This window comes from Rosa chinensis, chromosome 6 (assembly GCF_002994745.2).
Source record: "Rosa chinensis cultivar Old Blush chromosome 6, RchiOBHm-V2, whole genome shotgun sequence".
NCBI classification, from domain to species: domain Eukaryota; kingdom Viridiplantae; phylum Streptophyta; class Magnoliopsida; order Rosales; family Rosaceae; genus Rosa; species Rosa chinensis.
The window spans coordinates 28,755,945-28,780,783 of NC_037093.1; positions in this window are offsets into that span (position 1 = coordinate 28,755,945).

The following is a 24,839-nucleotide window of genomic DNA, read 5'->3' on the forward strand; positions in this document are numbered from 1 at the left end:
TTTAGTGAGATTTTGTTGTATAAGGACGTCAGAAATCAGAAATCTGTTGGTGTAAGATTATTGTACAACACTTATAAGAATTTGTCTGTTGTCTGAATGAAAAGAAATTTGCCTCCCACCTTGCTCAAATTTTGGGTCGAAATTTTGACTCACCTTGTACAACAGTATAGCTGTATATGTTGTATGAGCAAAATATCATACAACACATTTTTGGTTTGTGTTGTGCAAGTTTAGAAGAAAATTATATGTTCCCAAAATGAGAGTCTTTAGCGCCAAAATGGTCAATTTTTGGGTGAAATGCGGGTACATGATTGTAAGATCCTACAACGGAATAACCTATTTTTGTTGTGTGAATGTGCCTAGGCGGGAGAAATAAGTTTGTAATTTGCACTAGGCGAGAGATTTGCTTGTTGGATCCCTAGGATGAAGTTTCAGTGTAAACTATTAGACAACAAAGTTTCATTTATGTGTTGTCTGAATTGATTATACAAAGTCAAAAACTAAACTTAATGCGCCTCTGTGGCTCTGTCTACCACACTATCTCTCACTTAGCTAGTCTTCGAGAAAAGCCGCAAAACTCATCTTCTTCTAGCTTCTAAAAGCGGAACCCGTCTTCTTCTCTTAAAGAATCGAACCCATCTTTTTTTCAAAACCCTTCTTCTTCTTCTAGATACATTTCAGCCAAAATAAACTTCCACATTTCCCCTTCTGATTTCACTCCCCTTTCTGTGGTTCTTTGAGTCGCAAACCCTAACCCCTCTTTTCTTCGATTTTCAATTTTCAAATTTGAAGAGGCATGTAATTCTCCTCTCTCCACTATCTCGACTTGAGATTAGGGTTCTTCATACTGAAAAAAGGAGGTTCTTCGATCTGCTGGTTCTGTGTACTAGGAAGAAGAAGCTCATCAAGGAATGTGAAGGCTGGGTCTTCGAAACCTCCAATAGATCTCACGAGTTTGTGGTCGGTGCATCCAAGATATTCGATAAGATCAGAATGGTGGCTCTCAAGCTAGAAGATCAGAGTTTGGGAAAAGAAAGAGCGAAACGATAGGTCCTCCACCCAATTTATCTTTCAAGTCTTCGTCTTCAGGTCCAATTTCAGTTACCAATTTTCCTTCAATTTTTCCAGAGATGGATATGAGGCTAACGGAGGGGGTAGTATTAAAGATCACAGCGGAGGACCAGTTCAGAAGGGCTCTGTTGTCTGCCTCCCCCAATTCATCTGCACCACCGTTTAATTTGGATTGCTTCATCTTTCACTCTCAAAATTTTAATCTTTTTGATTTGGGTTTCCTCGATTTGCAGGTTTGGTCCAACAATCAACTACCCAACTCTTTCTTTTATCTGATTATCATGTAATTGGGATCAATATATTGAGCTCAAAGTCGTAGACTTTCACTGACCCACTATACAGGTACTTCTGTTCTTGAAAGTTTGATTTAGCCATGGATAAACTCACTGATGCAGAAGCTGCTAGTCCTTCTTTGAGGTTCTCTTTTCATATCCCAATTTTTACTTACCAAATGTTTACTGTGCATATTGGCTTGAATTCAAGAATCATTGATTGATTTGTTGTCTTGTGTTTTGGTTTAGTTTATTTGCTGCGTTGTCTCTCACTCTGATAGAGAGACAGATGGTTTCATTTCCATAAGAGTGATAGAGAGACAGATGGTTTCATTTTCATAAGAGTGAGAAAGAGAGAGAGAGAGAGAGAGAGAGAGAGAGAGTAGGGCGACGGGGAGAGGAAGAAGGATGCGATTTCCAATCTCAAAACTGAAGGAGAAAACTGATTCGAGAGAAAGGAAGAACTTGGGAATGCTCTGATCGAAATTTCAGGGTGTGCGATAAAGGTAAGCTCAGGAGCTTCCAAGAGAAATGTGCAATGGTTAGCTTAGGTCCCATCAATTCTTTCTATTCAATTCAGCTGGCATTTTGTTTTCAGGTATTTATTTGATTCTTGAGGATCAGAAGCCGTATTACGTGGATCAAGAAACTTCCACCAGCCAAGAAGATAACTTTTTTTTCATTTGGGTAGTGGTCATTGGTATCTCAGCCTCTAGTAATTGAGCTAACCCACGAAGATGAATGGCTCTCTTACTTTTTTGGCACATACACGTATCATTTTTTTGCATTTAATTGTTTATAGTTGAATTCTTCGATGCTTTTCAGTCAGTTTGATGTTTTCAATTGGAGGTGTCAATTGGGTTTTGGTGATTGTTTTCTTTGATTTTGGTACTTATTCTATCTACCTTGATGTGGGTTTGGATGTTGGTAATGGAACTGGCTTTCTTTTGATCATTTGTGAGGTACTATAGTTCTATTTCTAATGAAAAATAGTTCATTGTGTGATTTGTGATTTTGGGTTTTGGTTAGTATTGATTAAAGAGTTGGTTCAGACTTGAAATTCACTGTGGTTGCTGAGAATGATTGGTGTTTGAGTTAATCAGTTGAATATTTTGTTGTAATTTGGTTATAATCAGTTGCATATTGGTTTCTGTTTTGACATTTGACTTCTATTATCTGCCTGAAGGATTCTATCAAATTGAGTTTCACTTCGTTTGCTTTCCTCTAATGCACATATAGTTTGGAGAACAGCCTCATATAAATTACCTGATTTCTAATATATAATCCTAAAGGCTTGGCTCATTTGCTTAAATTTTGCTTCTGATTGGTAAGTAGAAGCTATGTTCTTTTTCTGATGAAAGAGAGATTTTCAAAATTGTTGCAGGTCTTGCCGATTGTCAATCAGTGCTTACTATGTTAACACGCTACAAGTATGATCATCAGTCGAATGAGGGTCATTGCTGAAGTTAGGCATGTGGATCTATTTCACACGACCAATGTAGTATCAATTTAAGGTAATTATATTATATTGTATATCCTATACAACTTTCAGAATTGAATATCTTGATACTGTTTTAAATGATTGTTGTAGCCAATGAGTATCTTGATATAGTTCATATTGATCTTGGATGTGAATTTGAATATCAGGTACAATACAACAATATTGTTGTAGCCACCGTTTAAATGATGGAAATGGGGAGCTAAACTTTGACCTGGGTAGTAGCAATCACTTCGTTTCCCGTTGTGCTTTTGCTATAGAGCAGCTTTCAAATACTTTAGATCAAAGTAGTTACACTACAAAGATATAATACAAATTCTTTTAGTATTGGACCATCATAAGAGGAATAGGAGACAAGCTACCTAGCTAGGCAAAACTGACTACCAGCAAACGTATGGCATACTTTGACCAGAAAAAACAAAAAATGAAAATGATACATTCAAATTCAACGTAACTTAAATAGTAGATCCGTAAAAATTTATGCTTTTATATGTTGGAAATCTTTGTCATTCTCTACAATAACTCTCTGCTTGTTTTTTTATTTAAATTTTTTTTCTATTTGGAAAATGCATGTCCTATTTGAAAAAATGGATGCACATTTTTTTTGCAGGTTGCAATTGAGCTCTCTTAAGTTTTTGCCCAAACACTTGTTTATGGTGTCATAGTTTATGCAATCATCAGATTTGAGTGGACTGTGGCTAAATTCTTATGTACCTATTTTTCATATATTTCACCTTCTATTTTTCATAAATTCTTATGCACATTTGTTCGTTGCTCTCTTTTGTTTGTCATTTTTGTGTTCCTATGTTCTTAAGTCATAATAGATATTTAGACTTTGTTTAACTTTCTCACCTTTATTTGGTCAGGTCACCAACACGTTTGACCACGTACTGGCCGGTACACATATGGTGTTTCTCAAGTAAGCTTATATGATGATTGTTTCTTCAGTTTCCTTACACGTATGAGCTAGGTTGTAATTTTAAGTTTGGCGTTGAATGTCTTCTTATAACACTTTAGATATGATATAACAAAGCTAGGTTGTGTGTGTTTTAAAGATATAATAGAGAAGGTTTTGGTTATCTCTCTTTAATTAGGATCATTACCATGCCTTATATAAGCCCTGCCAATCTAATAGTTTTTTTCTTTCTAATTTGCAGGCATTATATGGGCGAGTCTTTGACCACTGGAACTTGCAAGCATGAGGGAAGTAACTGGAACTTGCGTTGCTGGTCCATTTTTGCTAAGGAAAGCATATTTTTTTGTGCTTCTCTGTTGGTACATTGTCATGCACCATGTGTTGCATGTTTTGGAATAATAGATATATATGTATAAGCTTTTTGATGTCTCAAGTAGATGGGCATGCACTAGAATGCTTTTCTTGTTTAAAATGTTGGGTTCAATGATTAGTGGTTTGCAATGTTTATATTTGATGGTTTGCAATGTAAATGGATCAAATGCACAATTTAATTCAGGAATGGGATATGTTCAAATAATTAGACAACAAAATACATACAATGATAACTGCCCGTTGTCTGAATGGCCAAAAATGGGGACAAATCACACTACAATAATTCATATCACACATCGGTTTTTAACAAATCATTGTCTTCTAATCCACACTCACACAACAGAAGCAATTAAACTCTGTTGTCACAAAGTTAATCAGACAACAGAAGAAATTCGGTTATGTTGTCCCAAAGTTAATCAGACAACAATTATAGTCCTAGAACTGAAGTTTGAATATCAGTCAGACAACACACAAAATAAAAGTCTGTTGTCCGAGAAGCTCAACATACAACAGCTTCAAAACTAGCACTGTTGTCTGAAGGTAGCGCCGCAACTACCATGCAGCTGCGCCTGGCATCTGCCGAGCCACTTGCCGAGCCATCTGCCGAGTATCATACAACACGTTTAACACATACCCATTGTCTGTGTTTCTTCGACAACTGTGTTCCACCGTTGTCTGAATTTTCATCAGACAACGGCTCGGTCTACAACGGTGGCTCTCCATATCCCACAACGGTTTCCTTCTGTCGTCTGATAAGTTTTTTGGCATAGTGTGGTTTGGTTCTTTTTGGAACCAAACCTGTGGGTATTCCTTCCTTTATCTACGATTTTCTCTCCTAACTTGATGCTTTACAAGTTTATGGCTTTAATTTATGGAACTATGAGTTATGAGTAGAATAAATTTGGGGCTAGGGCGAATTTGTGTACAAACTATGTAATTAAATTTAATATGGATCATGCCATGAATTTTTACTTTGCTAGTTTAATTGTTCATGATTTATGCTTCTTAGATTTGTTACCTAAGGTTGGTAAATGTTGATAATTTCATAGAAGTATGCTAGGCTTGAAAAACTTAGTAAACTAAAGCATGTTGCAAATGTAGAAATGGTAATCTTGTGATAATCAAATAAGGTTGATTGGGTCCTTACAACTGAGCTTATCATGTGGGTGTGGCTTAGGTGTCCGATAATCAAGGGATCTTAGCTTGCATTTACATAGGTCTACTTGTGTCCGATAATCAAGGAATGGGTAGAAACTAAAAGGATTGTAGGAGAGTTATGTCCGATAATCAAGGGGTAGCTTCAATACATTCTCTAGTATAATTGTTTCTTGGTTACTCGATAATCAAGAGAACCGAGGGGGATTCCATCTTGGCATGAGCATGTTAGATTTGGTTACTTAGAATTTGCACAAAGGAGGTTAGGTGTGATGCCTTACAACCCCATTTTCATCTCATTTGACCAAATCTCTTACACTTTGTTAGTTTAGTTTACTTTATTTGCAATTTAGTTTTAATTTAGTTAAAATCAATTCAAAAGCCGATTCACTACTATCCATTGTTAATATCATTATTTGGTAGTTAGGCTTCCAAAGGGCCAAAACTATTAAACTTGTAAAAAGGTAGACTTTGCATGTGTTTTCTAGGTTTATTTTCGCGGTAACCTAGCTTAGGGTAGAGTTACTCAATCCCTTGGGTACGAAACTCTTACTTTTCCCCTTACTAAAACTTGACCTTCTACACTTGGAAGTAAGGAACATCATCTCACAAATTTGCACACACTTTCATACTCAATGATGTCTCCAACATGGTTCCAAATATATCGTCCACTGCTTTTCCCATTAATATAGTTGTCGTGGTATCAATTCCATCTTTAAGTACAACCTCTACTTTGAAAGCTGTGAATGGATTTGAGAGGGGGGGATGTCAGTTTGAAAATTTGGGTTTTGATATCAATACCAAAATAATGGTGGAAGAATATGATGTCAATGGTCAAATGAAGATGCAACAGAAAGAAGACAAACATAAAAACCATCTGTACAAACCAATTAATAAACAAAAACAGTGATGATAAAAGAGTGTAAAGCAAAGATAATATCATCTTTCTAATGGCGGTATCCAATTTATCTCTAATGAAATAGTGAACATGTGTATGTGTTTATTTCTTGATGAATAATTTGATAATTCTTCAGTAAATATATGGTGCGGGACTAAGAGTAAAAGAAAGATAGCTTGATCGATCTAAATTTTGCTTCATCTGGGTATCATTATGTTCTTATGTTTCTTTGATGAATTTGGGCAACTTTATTAGGTAATTAAATCAATAGTTCTTATTGGATGATTATTGAAAGAACATTAACCATGCAAATGGAATTACACACTACATCATCTCTCTACACATTTATCATTTGAAGACAATCTCTGTTTCATTTCCAACTTATGGAGAAGAAAGTAAAAATAGATTAAAAGATTACATCTTTTATTTAGTTCCAACTTCAGTTCTCAACTAATGAATGTGCAATGCAAGTATCACATTATCTGATAGATCAATCCGGTTATTTATAAAAAAGCAAGAGTTCAAAATAGTTTCTGCAAGTGTAGGTTAATTCCTACCCAATAGGTATTTGTGATTTGTGTTTTGTTTTGTTTTTTTTTTGGTTTATTCTAATGAACATGTGTTTTAACATTGCTGGTGTTTTTATTTTTTTTTTAATTTTTTCAATAGATTCTACAAGTCTGATGATAAAGAGTACTGCCACCTAGAGTTTAGGTGTAACCTTAGTGAGAGAATATCTAACCAAGTCAAAAAAGATAAATATTTACATGAGGCTATTCATGAAGAACCTTGGTGAGACTGGGAAGGTGGCCTCTCGGTGTAGTCTTGGTCGGCTTCCACCTTACCTAAGTAGCTCGTATGTCAATTTTCATAATCTAATCAGCCGTCGGTACCCACCATGGCTCGTGGATCTACTAAAAGGGTGTCAATTATGCTTGTTGACATAGTTAGTACTACATGTATCAACAATATAAATTTCAAATTTGTGGTCATAATTTAAATTCAAGAAATAGTAAACATCAGAAGGGCAAAATAATGAATCTAAAAAATGAGAAAAATCTTCCTTATAGACTATTGATACTCGAAAAATCATACAACAAATTAATATGTCGTTACAACCAAAACTAGCATGAACACGCGATTTAGAAAAATAAAAATAAAATTAAAAAGGGTATTGTGATACCCCGGAAATTCGTAATTATTTTCAGAGGATTTTCTGGAATTAATTTTATGGTTATTGGAGGGTTTCGTGGCTCGTGGACGGAGCGGAAGTGTTTCGGACGAATTTTTATTTGAAAAGAGTGGATTTAGCGGGGGTTTCAAGGACTTTTGATACGTTGAGATTGTCCGAGAACTTCCTTCACGAAAGTTGTAGAGTGCGTCGATACGAGTTCGTGGACATGCGGAACGCATCAATCGGAGTCCGTATGAGGAAGTTATGGCCATTGGAAGAATTTTCCATTTTAGTATAAATAAAGGTTTTCCGGAAATATTTTCATAATTCCAAGTTTCCATTTCCGGAAACTCTTTTCCTCTCTCTTCTCTCTCGGTCGACACCTTCAGAAACAAAAATATTCGACTGACCCGACCCGAACCCGGACGATCCGACCTGGCTTTTCCGGCCAACTTCGGCGACCTCTTCAGGTGAAACCTTCCAGATCGGTTCGTCGTTGTCGTCCGCTCCTCCCTGTGGTGTCCTCTAGTGGTGATTCGCTGTGGTGACGGCGCTAGAAGGCGGTGAAGTTTGGTGTAATCGGACCCGATCGGAAAATGTAGCTCCGGCAACGGCAGGGCTTCAAGCTTCCATCTTTGGGTTCGTGGGAACCTCCTTGATTGATCCTTGGTGTTTGTTTGGATTGATTTACGTGGACATCGGTTCAACTCAGATTGAGCAAAAATTCAAAGCTAGTGAGGGAGTTTTTGATCCTTTATGCTTGTTTTCTAACTTCGAGCTAGTTATGAAAATTCAGAAGCATGTTTAGATGAAACTTTTTGGTGTTGGGAGTTTTGGGAAATAATGAGTTTTGGCCAGCGGCGGTATGCCACCGCCTGTGGCGGCGTTTCGGCCATTAGGAACTGTTTCTAGTATTATATATCTTCTACTCGTCGATGCGAGCGTTTTGATATATAATATACAAATTTTGGAGTTCGTATAGATTTGTTATGATTTTTACGGTTTCATACTGGTTGATTTATTCGATCCGTGAGGATCCGTGGGAAAGCTTCATTTCTCCATTTCTTTGTCATTTCTGCGCCTCATTTCCTTCATTTGTAGCTCTTGTTAGCTCATTTCTTGCGTTTGGAGCTCAAATGTACCTAAAAACACAAAATTAAGTTACAAATGGTAATGTTAAGAGAATAACTAAGTAAAATGTAGAGAAAATGATACTAAAAACATAGAAAATATTCGTCCGATCACACACTCGGCCGGATGGCACCATTGTGACGCCGAGTCCCACTGCTCCTGGTCTAACCAGACGAGCCGCATGGGCGCCAAGCAGCTGCTGGTGACCAATGAAGAAGTCGCCACTGCTCCCAACAATCCCTGAAGATTACCTGAGCCTTGTGGTCCTACTTCCGTTGCTTTTTGTTTTTTTGTTTTTAGCGCCACTAGGGCTTCTTGCTTTTGTAACTTGACAATATTTGTGGGCGGGTAGTCCCGACCTTGAATATATGAAGTATTTGCTATTTGCCTCTTAAATTTTTCCAAGTGTGGAATTATGTAATGATTGCGTTGTTTGAACGTTGCTATACCGCCAAAAGCTTTAACTTGTGCTTTTGCTAATGAACGAAACATTAAAGGAATTAAAATTGTTCCAATTAGTGCAAGATGTAGCGGACGTGGTCCTCCGAATATTGTTAGCGTTGCCAGTTAACTCTTGTGCTTGGACTTGGTGACAATGGTTTGAATAATTTCTCGTTTCATTGATAGCTGACAGATCAGCGTTTACAAAAGCGGGGTTGTACCCGTTGGGTAACTTCCCTTAGCTAAATATTGAACAAAAATTTAGCTCAGTTGAGATGCTCTTAGGTAGCGGCATGACTATTTGTAATAGTACCGAAGGTGTTCAATATTCCATGGGTGGGTTGTTGTGACACCATCCTTGTCCATTAAGTAGAAGGTGTTGGGGCAAACGACTTCCACTATTTTGCGGTCCTTCCCAAGTTGGGCGGAGTGCCCTTCGCAGTGGAATGACTTCCTTCATTACCCAGTCCCCCAGTTGGAGGTTCCGGGCTTTGACTTTGGTGTTGTAGAAACGTGATACCCGTTACTTGTTTTGTAAGTTGTGCAAATGGGCCTTGTGGCATTTCTCCTAGAGGAGGTCCTTGTTGAGGTTGATGCCTTTGCTGTTGGTCTCAGAGCTGTAGCCCTGGACCCTAGCGGTAAGTTGGGTGACTTCAATGGGTAGGACGGCTTCAGTTCCGAACATCATGCAGAATGGTGTTGCACCGGTGGCAGAAGTTGGCGTAGTCCTGATGGCCCACAGAACTTCCTGATAGGAGCATTTTAATGCGACGTTTTAACTGTTATTTCCTCGTATTTACTTAGTTATTTCCTTAAATGAATCATTTTAGTTTAGGAAAGTTTCTTTTTCCTGTTTTTAGCAAGTTTCCATTTCTTATTTTTAGGAAGTTTCTACTTTTCATTTTTGGAAAGTTTCTATTTTCTTTTTAGGAAATTTTCTATTTTTAGTAATAGTTTCTATTTTTAGGTCTTTGAAGCAAACAAGTGGAAATGAACTTAAGAAAGGAAAGAAGAGCTAGCCAACGTTGAGAGGAGTTAAGACAAGAGGCAAATGGCTGCACAAATGAAGAAATGAAGCTTTCCTATTCCAACCAGGAAACCCTGTTCAAAAGATGAAAGTATATCAAGCAAGATTCCAGAGCCAACCAAGAAACTTGATCGAAATAATGAAGGAAATGACGTTGGAGGCATCAAGGCTTGAAGATGACGCAACATGACCCAAAAACCCTATGGATTAAATTGGATTTTCGGCAAAATGGATAAAAGCCCATGGAAATTAGGGTTTTGTGACGTCAAGAGATATTTTTGTGGTGATATACTTGCTTTTCCGTGAAAAGAGAGAGAGATGGCATGAAAATCAAGAAGAAAATAAAAGATTACGCTTGGAGATATTCAAGGGAGAGTTTTAAGGAAAGAAGAAGTGTGTGCAACAAGAAAATGTCCAAAACAAGTCTAGATTCATTCCCTATTTTCTCAAAAGATATTGTTGCCGAAATATGTGAATAAAATCAGAATAAATCTCCAGATATTTCGGCAATAATATATTTTTAAGGGATTTAGACTTATTTTGGAGTTTTATGATTGGTTGGACAACATAATAGGGCTTACATGGCAATTTGCGATTGGTTGGAGTTATGTGGCATTTTCTGATAATTCCTTGTAAAATAAAAGAAGATTCATGAAGCATGGAGAGCCTTTTCCGTCCCCCTATATATACTCCCTCATTCTTGACGTTTTAGACATCCTACAATTCAAAAATTTCTCTCTAAAAACGTCAAGCTCTCTCCATCCTCTAGTGCAAGCTCCACAGTTTCAAGCAAGGAAGTAGAAGAGAAAAACCAAGCCGTGAGCATCACCATCCAACGTCCACCTTGAAGACTTGCTTCCAAGATTCAAGAATCCAAACGCCAATTCTCCATCCCCGTCTCCATCTCACGGTGTAATTCGCCCTCTTTCTTTGTAACCTTGTTTGATTTTCGTTGAAATTGTTTCTAGTTGACAACAATGTTTGAACAAAGTTTAATTCCGAAATCTTATGATTGAATGATATTTTTGATTCCTATGGTTGTGATTCTATAGTTGCTTATGTGAGATTGTTCAATTAAATTTGCTTGATTGATATCTTTTATATGTTTGTCTCAATTAGTTCGAAACTTTTAGGGTTTGCATATAATTGATGCTAGATTTAAGTTTATGATTCATCTAATAGTTTTGTGAACTTGAATCAAAAGTAGTAAAGGCTTTGGACAAAAGTCGAATTTAATTGAAAATGATTGCAAATAGATGAACTTATTCATACTAGGTTGTGCACTTCAGTTGATAACATTTCTCTATATGTTTTGCGTTGAACATGTTTTGATTAGCTAGCTTTCTAGACTTTGATTGCATGTTTGATAGGATTGATCTATGTGCTTTCACTTAGATTAATTAGTAAAGGAAAGTAAAATATGGAAAATCATTTGCTTCAAATGTTTTACATGATCAACTTCTCTCTCATGACTTAGAAGAACAATTGTAGGGTTGAATCGAATTTGATGTATGAAATTGGTTTGATCTTTGTTTCTTATGTTTCATTCTTGTATTTGTGTTTTTATGTTTTCTTTGTTTCTTTTATTATTTCCCAAAACCTAAACCTAAAATCCCCTTTTATTTCGTAAAATTTGTATATACTTTGTTATATTTTTGTAAATATTATACTTTGTTTTTATTTTAATTCTTTAATTGTTTTACAATGACAGGTGTACCCTCAATCTCCGGAATAGAACGATCCCTATTTACTATATATTAACGATGATATCTTCAGGGTTAAATTATACGCTTACTTTTAGCGTATCACTTCCGGGAGCTTCTCCGCCTATAAACCCTTGGCGTCGTTGAGCTTCTTTTTTAGCAGCTTCTTGATTTTCTTGTTTGCTACTTCAACTTGGCCGTTAGTTTGGGGGTGAGCGATAGATGCAAAACTCATCTTGGTGCCCAGCTTAGCGGTGAAAGATATGAGTTCCTTGTTGTTGAATTGTGTGCCGTTGTCTGTGATGATTGTGTGGGGGACGCCGTAGTGGCAATAGATGTTTTTCCAGAGGTAGTGAGTTACCTTGGCGGGAGTTATTGTCGTCAACGATTCCGTCTCTATCCACTTACTGTTGTAGTCGATGGTGACAATGATGTACTTGAACTGGCCCTTGGCAATTAGGAATTTGCCAAGCAAGTCCAGGCCCCAAGTGAAGCGGATCCATGGGCCAATAATGATTGACAAGGGTTCCGCAGGGGCATAGGGGAGGTCAGCGTATTGTTGACATTTGTGGCAAGACCTTGACACCCTTCTGGAATCGTCGCCGAGAATGGGCCAGAAGTAGCTTTGTCGCATTGTGCGATTGGCCAGAGATCTGGTGCCCAAGTGGTTTCCACATTCCCCGACGTGTATCATTGCAAGAACGACTTTTCCCTCCTCTGGGTTCAGACATCGGAGGTTGGGGTGGGTGAACCCCTGGCGGTAAAGCTTGCCATTCTGGATGTTATAGGGGGTGTCCTCCGCTTAAGTTGCCGCACCTTGACTTTTTCCGCTGGCAGCTGGGATTGACCTCGATATTAAAAATATCCGCTAAGGTTTTGGCGTGGTTGGGCGGTTGCTAGTCTTGCTAGTGAATCAGCCTTGACGTTCTTTTCCCTGGGCATCTGTGTGATGGTGTGAAATTTGAATTTCTTGAGAAGCGTCCTGATGTACCCCAAGTATGCCGCCAACTGTTGGTCCTTAGCCTGGAAACTGTCGTTGACTTGGTTAACGACTAGCTAGGAGTTGCTGAATATGTTGACGCTGTCTGCCCCCGAGTCGATGGCGAGGAGTAAGCCGGCAATGAGCGCTTCATACTCCGCCATGTTGTTTGAGGCTTTGAAATTGAACTTTAACGCGTATTCCACGATTAGTCCCCCTGGTCCTGTCAAGATGACTCCGGTGCCGCTGGCTTTGGCTCAAGCAGAGCCGTCCACGTGGAGGTTCCAGTCTGATTGCTGTTGGGGGGCTGGTTCCCCTGCAATTACCAGTTCTGTGTTGGCCTCTTCTGCCTTTAGGTTGGGTTCATCCTGATGCTCGGTGAACTCAGCGATGAAATCTGCCACCGCCTGGCCTTTAATGGCGGTCCTTGGCTTGTAGTCAATGTTGAACTCACTGAGCTAGATAGCCAACTTGCTGAGGCGCCCGGAGTGTTAAGGGTTCTGCATTACTCTCTTCAGCGGCTGGTTTGTTAAGACATGAATTATGTGGGCCTGGACGTATTGGCAGAGGCGCCTAGCGATGACAATGAGTGTGAGAGCGTGCTGCTCTAAGGGGGTATACCTTGTCTTTGCCCCATTCATGCCTTTGCTGGCATAGAATACTGGGAGCTCCTCCTGGCCCTCTAGTAGTACAATAGCGCATCTTACCGCTGATGGTGATACCGCTAGGTAGATGTACAGTACTTCCCCTTGCACAGGAATGGAAAGAAGTGGGACTGCTGCCAAGTATTCCTTCAAGCTCTGGAACGCCGCTTCACAGTCTGGGCTCCAGTCAATTTCTTTCTTGTGGGTCCTCTTCATAACTTTGAAACACAGGAGGCACCTGTCAGTGAGTATAGAGATGAACCGAGAGAGGATAGTTAATTTGCCTTGGAGGCTCTGAACGTGCACCTTCCATTCGGAGCCTTTATGTTGAGGATGGCTTGCACCTTATCAGGATTGGCCTTTATGCCCCGTTCACTGATTATGTAGCCCAGAAATTTGCTAGCGGTGATGCCAAAGAAGCATTTTTCTGGTTTGAGGCGCATACCATAAACCAAGAGAATGGCGAATATGATTTGGAGGTTTGCCACGTGTCCGTTGGCTTTGATGCTTTTGACTAACATGTCGTCCACGTATACCTCTATTATCTTGCCGAGATGCTCAGCGAACATGGCATTCATCAACCGGTGATAAGTTGCACCGGCGTTCTTCAAACTGAAAGGCATGACATTGTAACAGTATAGGCCCTATTCGGTTGTGAAGGTGGTGCATTCTTGGTCGCCGGGGTGCATCTTGATCTGATTATAGCCAGAGAATGCATCCATCATACTGAGCAGCTCGTGTCCAGCGGTTGCATCAACCAATTGATCAATGCGTGGTAGTGGGAAAGTATCCTTGGGACATGCATTGTTAAGACCTTTGAAGTTGACGCACATCTGCCACTTTCCGCTAGGTTTCTTAACCATGACCAGGTTGGAAATCCGCTGGGGATAATTGACCTGGCGGATGAACCCAATGCCCTGATGCTTGGCAACCTCCTCCCCTATTGCACGATATCTCTCTTCATCGAAGGCCCTTCGTCGCTGCTTGACAGGATAGAAAGATGATTTGATGCTTAACTTGTGTATGATGATCTCAGGGGAGATGCCCGACATATTAGCGTAGGACCATGCAAAGACGGCGGCGTTGTCACGTAGAAACTGAGTGAGTTCAGCTGCTACCTCTGGGGTTGACTGAGCGCCGATGCGGACCATCCACTCAGGGTGTTTGTCGGAGATGCTAATAACCTTCAAGGATGTCTCTGGGTTGACAGGCTCCTTTTTCAAATATTTCTCCTCGTCATCCCGAGGATCCTCAAAAATATTGGCCGCTAGCACATGGTTTCCTACTGTTAGGATCTCATGGCGGAGTGTCGACCGTGCCACCGTTGTTGAATAACATTCTTGTGCCAGTTGTTGACTACCCTTTACACAGCCTGTCCCATTGGGTGTAGGGAACTTCATGAGAAGCATGTATCCAGCTATGATGCATTTCTGTTTGTTGAGCGCCAGTCAACCGATGATGGCATTATATGAACTGAAACAGGCGACGACGACGAACTCCGTATGTATCTCCGCTATACATGGACTAGCACTGATAACTAGTCACATGTAGTCAGAACCGAGTAGTTGCGTGACATCACCGGAGAAGCTGAGCAATGGCTCATGATCTTGGAGTAATTTTCTATTCCACTGGAGTTGGTTATAGCAACCATTGAATATGACATTGACAATGGATCCGTTGTCAACAAGGACCCTTCCCACTGACCATTTATCGAGCATGGCGTCCATCAAGAATGGATCGTCGTGGGGTAGATGTACTCCGCACTCCTCCTCCTCCGAGAAGGTAATGGATTCCCAACCAGATTTTGGGAGCTTAGTGAATCTCTCTTAAGGGATGTTGCAAATTTCTTTGGGGTGGTTAGCGTGTGCATAGCGCTTTCTTGCCCTATGAAACATGTTAGTGATTGGGGCACCACCGTCGATGGTGTTGATGCGGCGCATGGGTTCGATGTTGGCGACCACAGGTGGCGGTTGGCGTACCTTGAATTGTTCCATCTTGCCATCGAGGTACAAAGTCTCAATAGCCGTTTTGAGAGTGTTGCAGTTGTTGGTGTTGTGACCGCTATCCTCGTGATACTTACACCACTTGCCGGTGTTTCTTGGTTTTCCCACTTTTGGTACTTTCTTGGGGTGGGGGTGGTATCTGGTCCTTGCACTGGTCGTATATCTCCTCATATGAGGCTGTGAGGACTATAAACATTGCGTATGGCTGGGAGGATTCCGTCTGTTTGTTACGGTTATCCCTGTGGGATGAGCGGTTGCCCTTGTGGTAATGCTGGTCCTTTTGCCGCTTGCTCTGGTAGTTGCCCTGTTTCCACTCTCTTTTCTTATCAGTTGGCGGCGTAGCAGAGGTTTTGTTAGCGGTCTCCTGATGGCTGGAGGAGGGCTGAGTAGACTTTACCAGTGTTGGCGGTGATGGTAGTGTTTCTCCATATATGATGAATTCTGCCTGTGCAGGGATGATAGCTTCACTCATGACATGGTCATATGCCGCATTTGGATGATTGTAATTGAGATGATAGAGAAATGGTCCCTTGAGGAGTCCTTGCTTAAAGGCTGCCAATGCCATTGTTTTATCAAGATCGCGGCATTGAGATGCCACCGCTCACCATCTGGTGACAAATGCCTTCAATGTTTCCTCTGCCCCCTGCTTGACGTTGAACAGTTGAGTTGTGTTGTGATGTCCGGCCGCCAGCAGGATGAACCGAGAAAGGAAAGTGTTTAGTAGTGCATGGTGATACGCTAAAAGTAAGTGCGCAATTTAACCCTTAAAATATCATCGTTAGTATACGGTAAATAGGGATCGTTCAAATCAGGGGATTGAGGGTACAACTGTAATTGTAAAACAAATAAAGAATTAAAATAAATACAAAGTATAATATTTACAAAAATAAAACAAAAGATATATACAAAATAATAAAATATGGGGGGTTTTAACATTAGGGTTTCAAAAATTAAGCTAAACAAAATAAAGAAAATATAAAAACACATGTACAAGAATGAAACGTAAGAAACAAATATCAAAACTAATTCCATATAATCAAACTCGATTCAAATCCTACAATTGATCATCTAAGTCATGAGAAAGAAGTTGATCATGTGAAACATTTAAAGCAAATGATTTCCCATATTTTACTTTCCTTTACTAATTAATCTAAATGAAAGTACCTAGATTAATCCTATTAAACATGCAATCAAAGTCTAGAAAGCTAGCTAATCAAGACATGTTCAACGCAAGAAGCATAGAGAAAGGTTATCAACTTAAGTGCACAACCTAGTATGAATAAGTTCATCTATTTGCAATCCTCTTCAATCGAATTCGACCTTTGTCCAAAGCCTTTACTACTTTTGAAATAGGTTCACAAAACTATTAGCTGAATTGTTTACCTAAATCGAGCACCAATTACATCAAATCCTATAAGTGTCGACCCAAATAAGATAAACATATAAAAGTTTTCTATCAAGCAAATTCAATCGAACAAACTCACATAAGCAACTTAGAATCACAATCATGGAATTCGAAATCATTATTTAAACATAGAAATTGGGCTTAAACTTTGCCCTAAACGTTTTTGTTAACTAAAAACAAGTTCCTACGAATCCAAACAAGGAAATCAAAAGATTACAAGGAAAAAGAATGAATTACACCGTGAGGGGAGATGGAAATGGAGAGCTTGAACGTTGGATCTTGAATCTTGGAATCATGTCTTCAAGGTGGATGATGGAGGCTATGTCTTCAGGACTCCTTCTTCTTCTTCCTCTTCCTTGCTTGAAAACGCAGAACTTGCAACTAGAGAATGGAGAGAGGGAGAGAGCTTTCTGATGTTATGGAAGTATTTTCTGAATGAGAGAATGGTGTGTAAAATGTCAAGCATAGGGGGAGTATATATAGGGGACGGCCAAGCTTCATGATCCTTCTTTTAATTTCCCAAGGAATTAATCTGATAATGCCACACAGCTTCGACCAATCACGTAGCGCCACGTCAGCTCTGTTGTGTCATCCAAGCAATCAAAAAGCTCCAAAATAAGTCCATAATCCTTTAATATATATATTTGCTGAATTTCCAAGGATTATTTCTGATTTTATTCATCATTTTCGGCCAAATATCTAGGGATGTACCTAGACAGCATATCTGGACGCATTTTGAACCTTTTCTCCCTTAAAACTCTCCATGGCCTTATTTTTAATGTCTCCCCTTGATTTTTAAGTTAAAATGCAGATTTTATTCACAATTTTCGTCCAAAATATCTTGAGAGGATTTAGGAACGAATCTGGACTTGTTTTGAGCCTTCTTGTTGCATAATCCCTTGAAATTCTCCCTAGAATATTTCCAACATTTTTCCTTGATTTTCTTTGGATTTTTCATGTTATCTCTATGATTTCCCACTGCAAAATCAGATTTAATTCCAAAAATATATTCCTTACGTCCATCAACCCAAAATCACTTGGGCTTTTCACCATTTCCTTACGTCCATCAACCCAAAATCACTTGGGCTTTTCACCATTTTGCCGAAATCCACCTTAATCTAGAAGATTCTTGGGCCTCCATGTGTCAACTTCAAGCCATATAGTCTCCTAGTGCCTCCAGGAATCTTCTCCCAATGCCAATTTCCTTCATTTTTCTGATCACTCTTCATGGTTAACTCAGGAGTCTTGCTTTGACAAAGTTTTCTCTTCTGAACAGGATTTCGTAGTTGAAACAGGATTTCTTGGCTGGACCAAGAAAACTTTATTTCTTCATTTCAGCTCTTTTATGCAGCCCTTGTGCCTTGTCTCAGCTCTCTCCAACTTTTCCTAGCTTTTCTTTCTCTTTTTGAGCTCATTTCAACTTGTTTGCTCCATAGGACCTGAAAATAGAAACTATTACTAAAAATAAAAACTTCCTAAAAATAGTAACTTTCTTAAACAAGAAGGATTCATTTAAGGAAATAACTAAGTAAATATGAGGAAATAACAATTAAAACGTTGCATTAAAATGCTCCTATCACATGGAATGAGTCGATGGATCCTGGTGGGCATTCAAAGAACCAACTCATTGCCTCACTATCTAACGTTTTGCTGAACAGGTGGCAGAGGGTGGAGTCATCAAATTCCTTGTTGTTAGTTACTTTTTTAAAGGTGTCCATATGGACGAAGGGGTCAGTCATGCCGCCATAATGTGGCATCTTTGGTGTCTTTGCATGTGCTGGTCTGACGGCCTGCAGAATCCTGATGGTAAATGGTCTTGGCCTGGACGCAAAGAGCGGATTTGGGATTTGCACTGGGGCACCCGCCTCTGCCCGAATTAGACTTTGCTCTAATTTTTGCATCCTTTCCAGGATTAGAGCGGTTGCGTCGCCAGCGGGGCCAGCTTGGAGATTCCGCTGAACCAGCTCATGCCTAGGGACAGGTGGATTACCTTTAGTTCTAGCCCTAGTTGCCGAGCGGTTGTTGTGCGGCTGTGACTCCGCTTCCTACTCCATCATTAGGCAGGGCATGGGAGGTGGGCCCATTCCCAATAGTTTTGGTGGGTTTAGCGGTACTTGCATCTGTGTGATTGGTACGGGTACCAATCCGCCTGTATTGGGTCGACTACGTCTGGTGCTCCGCGATTGCTCGCTCTGCGCTAGGTTAGCATTTGCTTCTAGCGCCTTATCCAGTTAGTCGAATTTTGACATCAGAGTGGCCACCTGCTTTTAGGCCTCGGCTTTTTCTCTGCGCTCCTGCTCGCGCTCCATGTTTGCCTTGTGGAGGTCCGCCAATGCCAGCTCATACATGGAGGCTAGATCCTAGCCTAGCGGGCGATTGCTGCCCGGTCGGGCCTCTGCTGTAGTTTGAGTCAGCGGGACCTGGGATGAGCCCTGAGGTTCCGCGCTGGGGTTGACTGGAGTGTTGAATAGTGCTGGGTTAACGCTAGCCGCTTGCACCTCAGCGTTTCCCCCGCTACCGTTAGTCATGGTGATTGCTGTGGTGGGATGGCCTTTTGTTCAAGGATCCCCACAGATGGCGCCAATGTTGATGTCTAAGATTTAGCGGTGGCTAAACCTTGGTTAACGCTGATCCGATGGGCGGACCGACTTATGGTGTAATCGATACTTCTGCTACCTGTCAAGTAAAATACAAAGGGCGTCAGAGGGAAACCTCATTGGGCGGTCTTCTCTTCTCCAATGCCTGAGTTAGTCAATGTATTTATGTTGACAGAATAACAGTAGGTAAGTAGTAAATGCGTATTTAATGAGGAGAGAGGAAAGAACCTTTTATAGGTGGGGAAGATGCTGACCTCTTCTATGTTTTCGATGTGGGACTGATATGCTTCGGTTCCCAGCTTCTAGAGCTTCTGATGCTATCTTAGCGCGGCGCATAGTGGAGTGTCAGAGTTGATCTAGGGGTAAGCCGGGGCTCAGGCGGTAGTCTACTTGGCTGTGTTTCCGTAGGTCACTTCGTTAGTGGGAGTTGGTACCGCTGGCGGTATCATGAGCGTGGCTCATTATAGCTAATTATGCTTGGCAAATGCTCTTGTAAGTACACCATGATGATCCCAACGATTTAATAGCTTCTATCGCCTTCCTCTGCTCTACTCCCTTCAATTGCAAAAGACCAACCTCACAATAGCCAGCATCGAAGAACAACGCACCACATGAATGACACAGCGTATTTGAAAAAAAAAGATCAGAGGCAAAAGCGTCACTTCAAATCGGGTCCTTAGGAATAGTGCTTAAGAACAGTAACTCATCTTTGGTATATAGTAAATCACGCATCAAACTCATGAACAACAAGAAAAGTTCATGGGAACCGATGTATGAAACAATATCAGTCATCGTTTCTTAAATGAATAACGATGTTAAAATGCATAGTTGTGCTATTGGATCTATATTTCTTCAAGCATTAAATACAACAATATGAGGGTTTAACAATAGTTAAACATACAAGTTTGTTTTCATTTAAACGTATTTACATCGATTTATAATGGGTAATCATTGACTATACTGATATTAGACATCGTGATAGGAGCATAAAATGCGACTTTTATAATGTTTAAACCCTATATTTTGCTAAGTTATTTCCTTTAACTTGATCAATTTAACTTAGTTAGTGTTTTACAGGTGAAAATGGAGTCTCAAAGTCCAAAAACGACTAAGGAAAGCATAAGTGGCCCAAAAATGAAGAGAAATGAAGAAATGGAAGTTCTCCCAGTTTGACTAGGAAAAGGAATCCCAGTTGGAGTAGGTTTCTGAAGCTGACTTGGACTACGAGTTCTACTTGAACAACGAAACTCAATTCTACTCAGATAAGGAAACCTAGTGTGATAAGCAATCCCTGTTGGATAATGATTACACAAGAAGGTTCTAGAAGAGTCCAGAATATTTCGACAAAAGGAAGCAGTATTTGACTAGGAAACCTACTTGCATATGGAGTTCTACTTGCACTAGGAGACTTGTGGAAGCTAGGAGAAGCCCAGGGAACTTCCAAGAACTGTCTAGAAGACTCAAAAAGGATCACATGCCGTGCACATGAAGAGGAATACACTTTGGATTCGGTTTTGAGAGAAATATGGGGTTGGAATTCGAAGTGGAAAAGGATTGGAAATTTCCGTGGTATTCTTGAAGGTTCTTGAAGATTCTTGATGTCTCAACTCTTCAACTAAGGCGTGAAGGACATGTGAGAGGCATGTGATGGCAAAGAAATCCTAAAAGGACAGGAGTTATGCTTTAAAGTCAAATCCATTACAGATTCGGAAATCTGCCTGTGCAGATCAGTCAACTTCAACAGAGTGCCAAAAATAGCTCAGAGCTCAGAATTTATGATCTTTATATGGTTGGAAAGCTACGGATTTTTAGTTTCCAAAGCTTTTTACGGTTTGTCAACATCTATTTTCTAGAAGTAGTTATGATCGATTTAGTGTGCAAAGGTAAATTATGCCGGAAATCTGTTTTGTGTCAACGAAGTCCTAAATCAACACGAACTAAGGGAATTCAAGTAGAAATAGATTGGGAGAGCTTTGGGAGGTCCTCCTATATATACCTAGTGTATTTGACGTCTCAAGGTTCACAATTTCTCCACAATTTCGCTTTCTCACTTGCTTTCTCTCTAGTTTTTAGGTTTTCACGATCTTCAAGGAGCTAAGCTGTGCCATCTTCCTCCACCACCGTGTTCTTCACTTGTTGCCATGCTAAGGAACTGCTTTGGATCTTTGGGATGTAACTAAGGGTTGTTCATATGCTCTACCATACATATATTCACGGTTTGTGTAATTGTTAGATAGATTTTCTGCTTTGGAATTTCTATGTGTAAACTGAAACTTTTGAGTATGCAACTTGATTTTTGAATACAATTTTGATGTTCTTTTCAATTATTGATGTGTTTATGTGATCTTGATCTTGATTAGTTGCCGAATATATGGATTGTTAATCTGATTTTGTGCTTCATTACATGGAACGTTCTTGTGGTTGCAAACATAGAAAGACTTGCATGTAATTTGCTAGTAATTAGGTTTATGCTTTGAAACCCTAATTCAAATAAGTAGTAAAGGCTTGCTTTGAGTCGAAATCAGGTTATGCATGTGATGATAAGTTTTTACTTACTTTGAGTACTTGGGTTTGCATGTCTATCAATTCTTTCTTGAACTTAATGATTTGAAAACATGATTTTTCAACGCAATTGCTTTGATTGTGTGATATCGACTTTTCAAAATATATTGTCTTGGTGATTTGCTAATTCAATTGATTAAAGAAAGAAAGTTAAAAGGGACAATGGTTGCTTTGATTGTTGTGTCTTGGTTGATAGCTTTCCATGGTAACTAAGAAAGATTAAGGGATGCATGAATGAATTAATCTTGAAAGGTTCTTGATAAAGTGTTCTTTGAAAATTCTTCTTTTCCCACCTATGTACATAAAATTTTTTTGTTCTTTATTATTTTCTGAAAATTTTTATTTTGATCTTCAAAACCCCCCTTCCTTACGTTTCTTGATGTTTTTGTATATTTGTGAAAGTGTAAAATCGGAATTAGGTTTCTAGGTAGCATGTTAACGTAATTAGCAAAGTATATAATCTGAAAATATTTAATTAAAATCGTAAATAATTGTTCTTGTACATGTTCTTGGCCGAAATATATGTTAGTGTTTTGTAGGAATTGTTTTGGTGGTTCTTAGGAATTTGTTTTGTGTTTTTTAGGGATTGCTAAAAAATAGGGATTCTTTTGGTGTTTTTTAGGAAAAGTAGTTAGAATTAGTTTTGTACATGGATTCCTTGTTTGACTTGGATTAGAATTTGTTTCCTACTAATATTTATATTCCAAATTAGAGTATGACTAGTAATCCTTATTGTATGTGGATTTCTAATATGACTATGACTTGTAAATTGTATATAAATAGGAGTAGGATATCCATAATCTATTCTAACTTGAATTCTTTCTTTCTTTCGAATTGTATGTCTATATATATACTTGTTGTTTCGTTTCCTTCATGTTTAGTTGTCTCCTTAATTCGTGTAACATGTATGTCTCTCTAATTTCTTCTTGTTTTGAGTTTTGTGTGTGTATGATTAATGTTTTCGAGTGCTTTGTATGTTTGTTAATAAATTCATGTAAATTTGTATATTCTTTTCTTAAATTTCGTCTCACATGTTAGCACCCTCAATCCCCGGTTTAGAACGATACCCTACTTGCTCTATACTAATGATGATTCTTTTTAGGGTTTAAATTGGCAAATGCTTTTGCACGTATCACATCGGCTAAACAACAATGTCTGTATTTTTCAGATCTTTCTCAACACCCACAAAGACATCGGTCGGGATTTTATTTCTCATCAGTTTTTGGTCGATGTCTAACAGCATTATTCTAGTAGGGTTTATTGGATTAATCCACTATGATCTATAACTAAGCTTCTGTCCTTGTTGTCCTTGCAGTGGGAAAGAAAAGAAAATCACCATTAGAATGGAGAATGTTAATGTTGTCCGAATAGAGTGGGCAAAATATGTTCTTAAGTTTAAAGATAACTAGTGTGTAGTATTAGTAGTTGGGGATATGTAGCATCAGCTTTTGGACATGCATAATTGATATATAGGCCAGATTTTGACTTGCAATACTGCTAGGTATTTTGCCGTGTTATTTAGTTGGTTGCCTAGATTGTGTAGTGCTTCTGGTTTATTAGCTTGCAGTACTGCATGCATATATTTTGTTGGCTACTCAGATTAGTAGATATGAGCCATTTTGAACTGATGCTCATGATTAGGTTTGTGTACATGAGACAATGGTGGATTAATGGAAACTGCAATTAATGATTTTGGATATGGATTTTATGGTTTCATGAATAGGCAATTTAAATTTTCAGAATGCATGCATACCATTTGTAACAGGGGACTACTAATATGTGTTATCTCAAATTGCAAGCTATATCAAAAACACACCAAAATGTGTGGTTGCAGCTGCACAAAAACCAATTGGAAGTCTATTGTCTTTTTGGCATTGGGACAACAGAAAATTGTAGTCTAAATGGCAAAACAACAACATAAGTTAGATGAAAGTGTTTGTAGACCCGTGAAATTCCGAACGTCACTTTTGGACGGGATAATTTTTCGTGACCTTTGTTTGGTTAAAGACTTTTGGAAATAGTTTGGGCTTGGGCCTTAGGCCCAAAAATTGCTTAAGGTTAGGGTCCATAATTTATTTTGGACACCCAATAGACGAGTATGCTAGTGAACCTAGCCCAATAAGTTAGTTGACCTTTGACCCGAACATCTCCCTTGATCCAATAGGGTTCTTGTAGCTCATCATAGCATCATTGCATAATTTTGAAATCTACTTGTGCGTACGTTTACTATTTTCTTATTTTACTTTATTTCTTAACAATTGGCGGAATTTCTACTCGCCTTACCCGAAACTTACTCGTCAACCATCTCATCGATTTTCAAATGCACAATTTATTTACTCCTTATGTTTTTCAAACTCGAGCAAAATTCCGACAAAACTTACTTTGCCATTTTTCTATCTAAATACAAGTTTGGTGAGGCCCAATCCTTATTTGGTCTTGCCAACACTTTAATTTGAGTTTTCTTGTTTTTACTTATTTTACTTTTATTTTCCCCATCATTTTGGTTTTTACAACCTCTTATTTTTACCCCAAATTTATCTGATTCAATCCCTTCACTTTCTCCAAGCTGAGTCATCTATCTCACACGCAAAGCCCAGCTTTTCCTCTTTCTTTGTTCTCGTCAAGTTGGGCAGAGGCAAAGGAAACCTCGTTTAGCTCCTCCCTTCCACGTTGCCATCATGCAAAGGGCAACTCCTCCTAGAGAACCATCTCAGACCTTCAAAAGGGAGAACCCAGGCTAGAAATCATCATTCACTCTCCTTTACTCACCCTTCCTCTCGTCCCTGTGGATATTAGTGTGTTTGCATGCCCCGAAACGCCTAGTTAGCGACCTCCAATCAAAAAACTTTCTTTATCAAAGTTGTTCGCATATGTCTCTTCTATCTAGCCTCCAAATTTCAGCTCCCTCAAATCTCTTTCCTGTTGAAACCCTCAAGAAAAACTCACCTATTTAGTTAGTCTTTGGTGAGTATCATCCTTTCCTTAACACTC